Raw genomic sequence first — 6,139 nt, 5'->3', positions numbered from 1 at the left:
TTGACAATTTAAGGAACCAAGTAGAATCTTCTTCTCCTTTGGAATGTGCCTTTTGGTCAAGAACAGACAGATAAAAACAGCACCACTTAAATACCTCTTGTTTTAACTTTTATTACTTTGTAAAAATCTTTTTTTTTTCTGTTCCCTTTCTCCACTTGACATCAGAAGAAGTTTTAAATGTCATGAAATTGATTTGGCTGTATATGGAGATATGGCATACCAAAGCAAAGGGAAATGAAAAACCCAGAGGACACAGAAAACCCTAAATAAACCCTCAAGTTTGGTCTCGGGGGTTTACAGATCACGAGAAACTTCATCCCAACCCCCACGCAATGTGACTCCTTGAAGAGCTGATAGATGCACACTAACGATACAACATATTCTTGACTGACCCAGACAGAAAAAGTAGAGAAGCCAGAAACAGTTTATAGTTACCTTGAAGGGTCATCTAGCTAATGAGAGCAAAACAAAGAAATCAGTGTAAGAATTTTTTATTTTCCTTCAAAACTCAGGTCAAGGCTTTGTCAATAGATGTTGTGTGTCTTTAAAACTATTCTGAAACTGGGACGCCTGGGGGGCTCAATCAGTTTAGTGTCTGACTTTGGCTCAGGTCTTGATCTGTTCCAGCTCATAATCCCAGGATCCTGGGATCTAGTCCTGCATCAGGCTCCTTGCTCAGTGGGGAGCCGCCTGCTTCTCCCACTGCCTGCCATTCCCCCGCTTGTGCTCTCTCTTTCTCTCTCTCTGACAAATAAATAAATAAAATCTGGGGGTGGGGGAAGCATTCTGAAACTTGTCCCGCCATAAACCATTTCGACATTTAGGGGAAGGTAGCAATGCACAGAGTCAAGATTCTATGTTTAAAGAGTATGTTTTAAGCTTGTATTATTTGATATAGCTATACTTAGCCTTTTGCAATAATTGAACTCTTGGAAAATGTGTGTATTTTACATTTACCTGAATTAAATTGCACTTAAGGGGCTCAAGGTGAGGTCTAGGGGGAGTTCTGTACTGAAGATAATCTAAAGATAAATCCTTGAAGAATCTAAATAACTACCTAGTAACTGGTAATTGTATAGTACATTTGGATTTTTATGTGTGTTTGATGATAACGTACAGTTATGTTTTCATTTTGAGTGATTAATGTTCAATTTTCCACTTTATTATGGCATTATTAAACAGTTTGTCAGATCTAATTTGATAAATATAAAGCAGAAAAATTAATACTGGTTGCCTTAAAATAGTGGGATACTGGTTGTTGAATAATGTATTCAGATTGACTTGTTTTCAGAGTTCTTCTATGTTTGTCCAATATTAACATATATTTATTGACCAGCTTCTCTGTAATAAATATTGAGTATACAATGGTTTAAGCAAACACAGGCACCATATAAGCCCACTTATAATAGTAATAGCTGCTAATACTTACTGAGTACTTAGAACATAATGGGCCCTGTTCTAAGGGGTTTACGTTTACTATCTCATTGCATCCTCGCAGTAACTCAGAAGTAGAAATGGTATCATCTTCATTTTACAGAGGAAGAAACTGAGGCACAGAGATAGTGTTACACAGCCACTAAGTGGTAGCACTGGGGTTTGAATCTAAGCAGTATGATCTGAGAGCCTGCAGTCTTAACCATGGGATGTACTACCTCTCCCACATTCTAAAAGATCTCCCTGTTGTATATAATACAATGGGTGAGACACATTGAATAATTATTCAATAATTATTAATTATTTATAATTAATTATTAATTATTCAATAATTTATTTTCAAGAAAATAAAAAAATTAGAACTCTGATAAGAGCTATGAAGACAAGTATGGCAGGAACTATTTGGCTAGTTGTCACTAAAATGTTTCTCTTTTCCTTCTGGTTACAAGGTTTGGCTATACTTCCTAACCTCCCTTGCAGTTGAGTGCAGTCTTGTAACTAAAATGTGGCCCATGGATTATGGATAAAAGTGATGGGTACACTTCCATGTCTGAAACATAACAGCTTCCTAATTGGTCCTCTGTGTTCTCCCACTACTACCCCTATTTGCTAGCTGAAAAGAGTGGAGTTCAAGATAGAAGCTGGGATCCTTGAATGACTTCATGGAGCCAAGTCCCTTGATGATCTGCATTGGAATCTGATAGAAGCAAAAACATTTTATTATACTTAGCTAATTGAAATTTGGGGACTGTTTGTGATAGCATCTAGCTTGTCTTGACTAACACTAAAAAATAAACCTTTAAGTCGAATGCTGCTCTAAGGAAAAAAGAAATAAAACATGTAATCTTGAATTCATAGTGGGTTAGAGATGGTGTGAAAACAAATATTGGAGGTTGAATTACTCCAGAGACTTGCCATGGCATGGCAAAAGATTTGCTATAACTGTTGCTTATGCAACCTGGAAGGTAGTACACTACGTGCCTAGTAAGCCTATCACTCTAGAGGAAGTTTTTGAAAAGAGTATAATAATATGTGTTGGCTACTATTTGCTAACCTTAGTAAAGCATTGCAGGAAAGAGAAAAACTCAAGCAAGAACTGACTGCTTTGGAAAGAGAAATAAAAGAGAATTAGAGAAGTCTAGAAATTTGGAAGCTAAAAGATTAGAAAGCTGACTACTTCTAGATAGGAAACAAAATATTAAATACCTTTGAGTAATGAAGATCCATTTAGTCCAGACTACAACAATCTAAGAGTGTGGTCTTCTCATCCGAATCTAATTGCTTGAATTAGTCCCCTATTAAATTCAGGGAGAGAAAGGAAATGGAGAAGGAAAGCAAAGACAAAAATCATGCATAAGAATTATATGTAGGAAAGAAGTATGGGTGTGGTTATTGGCACATATTGCTGACTTGAAGCAAATGGATCAGAAACCTACCAAGTTTTTGAGGGAATCATGTTCTCAAAGAAATTCTTTGATTATTTGAGTTGGAAATAACCTTTGATCTCATATTTGTACCAGTAAAGAGTGAGCTGAACAGGCTATAAGGAAGGTGTATTTCTCAACAAGCTCTCATAGACTAGCAAAGCCACGGGCAATGGAGTACAACGGGCGAGGAAATGCCTTGGAAGGAAGATTAAGATTTAAGCAAAGAACTTTCCTTGCCTTTCATAATGCTTATCCCAGCATTCTGGTTATAGAAACACTGTGCTTATCCCAGGATTCCAGAATTGCTGTGGAAGAATAATTGCTATATTACTCCTGCTAGTTGTCCTTTTTCTGCACCAGCATTTATTTCATTTTTCCTGTCTTTGCCCTTCACACACACACACACACACACACACACACACACACACCTATATATACATTCATGTATATATATATATATATATATATGATTTTTAAATGTCCTCACTACTCAGGATGAACATAGGGGTTACTTAAGAAAAAAAAAAAAGTAAGTGAGAGATACCTAAGAGGCTCAGTGGGTTAAGCATTCAACTCTTGATTTTGGGTCAGATCTTGTCGTCATGGGATCGAGCCATGTGTCAGGCTCCAAGCTGGGCATGGAGCCTGCTTAATATTCTCTCTCTGTCCCTCTCCCCACTTGAGCATGCTCTCTTTCTCTCTCTCTTTTTTTAAAAAAGTAACTGAAACAGAAGCAGATTAATCATGAAGTTAATGAAACTTCCTAGAGTTTCTTCCAAGACTCTTCTAGAGCCTCTTCCAAGACTAAAAAACTGTATCTTTCCACTATAATCTCCCCTTTGTCACATTTCCCCTTATGTCAGGTGGTGTTGGAGTGGCTTTGGATATTTTAGGTATCTAGCTAACAGAAAGTCGAGTTGGATACATTTAATTTCAGGCTTAATGAGATACTTAGGAGTTACAGTCACATTTAATGAACTATTGCTGGCTGTCTTTGTCTAGTAATAAATTCCAGAAAAATTCCTATGGGCCACTGCACTGACTCACCCAGCATCCTCTCATGAAAGTGGTAGGATTAGGGCTCATAATATACTATGAACATATGGGTAGCACTGAAAAATTGTGTGGTCTTATGGGAGAAATAAAGTTTGAAACATAAAAAGCCAGAATCTAGACTAGGAAAAATTCTTCTAATCATTATACATATGATACATATTTGGTTGTCAATGATGTCAAACAAAATAGAAGTTCTATCAGGAATATACTCAGTAATTCGGTATGCATAATTTAAAATTCACCATACATTTTCTTGTCTTTTTTTTTTAATGGGAATCATGTGAAATAGAATTAATCAGAATTACTGCAGCAGCACTACGAATAGCTGAACTACTATGTGCAAAGTGGTTTTTTTATGCATTCCAACTATATTCCACTAATAAAGACAAATTTGATCAAATGCTAGAGGAAAAACTAAGTTATCTTTTTATCCTCTCTATTAAAAAGTTATTTAAAAACCACTGTCATGGGGCACCTGGTTGGCTCAGGCGGTTGGGCAACTGCCTTCACCTCAGGTCATGATCCCTGAGTCCTGGGATCGAGTCCTACATCAGGTTCCCTGCTCAGTGGGGAGCCTGCCTCTCCCTCACCCCCCTGCTTGTGCGCGCACGCGCTCTCTCTCTCTTTCTCAAATAAATAAAATATTTTTTAAAAATAACAAAAATTAAAACTACCCTCATATTCATAACACTGACCTTATAGGCTTGATGTAACATTAGAATGGAGTTAGGCATAAAACACCTGGATATTAAAACCTGTCATATAGCAGGATCCCAGTAAAATATTATCTATTAAGAAAAAAAGAATCATTGTCATATGAAGAAATAATCAAAGAGTATACAACCAAGAAATTTAGTAAAAAAAGTATTGAAGTTATGTTGGGCAGTTAATTGAATGTTGTATTTCTTGATTTTGTAACATTTGCAGTATTTGCAGTTTTCTTTAAAATGTGTAATCTGGGGGCGGCCGGGTGGCTCAGTGGGTAAAAGCCTCTGCCTTCAGGTCAGTTCATGATCTCAGGGTCGTGGGATGGAGCCCCACATCAGGCTCTCTGCTCAGCAGTGAGCCTGCTTCCCCTTCTCTCTCTCTCTGCCTGCCACTCTGCCTACTTGTGATCTCTCTCTGTCAAATAAATGAATAAAATCTTTAACAATAAAAAGTGTGTAATCTGTTGTGATTTCTTTTCTGTGTCTAAATAAATACTCCATTTAACCTAATCTTTAGAAGATTTTCACAAATAGAAAAATTTCAGGCCCCTCAAAGTGTGGATCCTTCTCTGAATTTAAAAAATATATATATACATGTATGTATATACATATATATATGTATTGTAGTATATCAATGGAATTTCTTATTCTTTTAATTGACCTAAAGCAGAGAGTGCTGTATGCAGACACCGAAGAGCAGCTTTCAGAATTAAGGCCTTCTCAAACATTAAGTGGTTAGACTTAATAGAAACTTACAGATATAAAAATGTCCGTAGTAGGGGAAACTTGGGGTAAATAAGTTTGAAACAGGAGGAAATTCTGGACACCATTTAGTCTGTAACCTCAATTTATCTTGGCTGCCTTACAGCTTGTCTCCACATGGTATGCTATTCAGAAGACACACAGGTCTGATATCCAAAAAAGATATGAAAAGTAATTTAGATTTTTACGGGAGATTTCTAAAGAGGCACTGGGGGAGGGGGGGGAGAATTTTACTGCAAGACAGCAACGAAATGCTTTACAATCCTTTTAACTATGTAATTCTAAGTCCCTCTCATTATGATAGTTGCTAACCTCCTATTTCTCTTCTCCCTTCTCCAGTCTGTTCCTTTCTCCCGCAACTTGTCTAGAATGGCTCTAATTCTTCCATAACTCAGGTCTTAATTATTGCATACATCAATTTAGTCCACGAGCACCTTACAGTTCTCCTCTTAATTACTCTGATTCACACAACCAAGTCCCAAGAAGAACTTTGGAAATCACTGGACGCCCCTTAGAAGGAGGGAGAATAGGGGTAAGTGGGGGAGGGAGGACGACCATGAAGTTAGTGTTTATATGTTAATGTTTTGGTTACAAGTCCCGTCCTTCCACCTGCAAATGGGTAAAGTTGAGTCCCAAATAAGTTTAGTGACTTGACGCTCATCTACGTAGTCACATGGAATTGGGCTGAGAGCTCAGGCTTACTTCATTAAAACTCTTCGTTATAGTTCACTAATAGGCAATCTAATTATATGC

The sequence above is a fragment of the Neovison vison genome, chromosome 8, assembly GCF_020171115.1.
Source record: "Neovison vison isolate M4711 chromosome 8, ASM_NN_V1, whole genome shotgun sequence".
Classification (NCBI taxonomy): domain Eukaryota; kingdom Metazoa; phylum Chordata; class Mammalia; order Carnivora; family Mustelidae; genus Neogale; species Neogale vison.
This window is presented reverse-complemented; position numbering follows the sequence as displayed.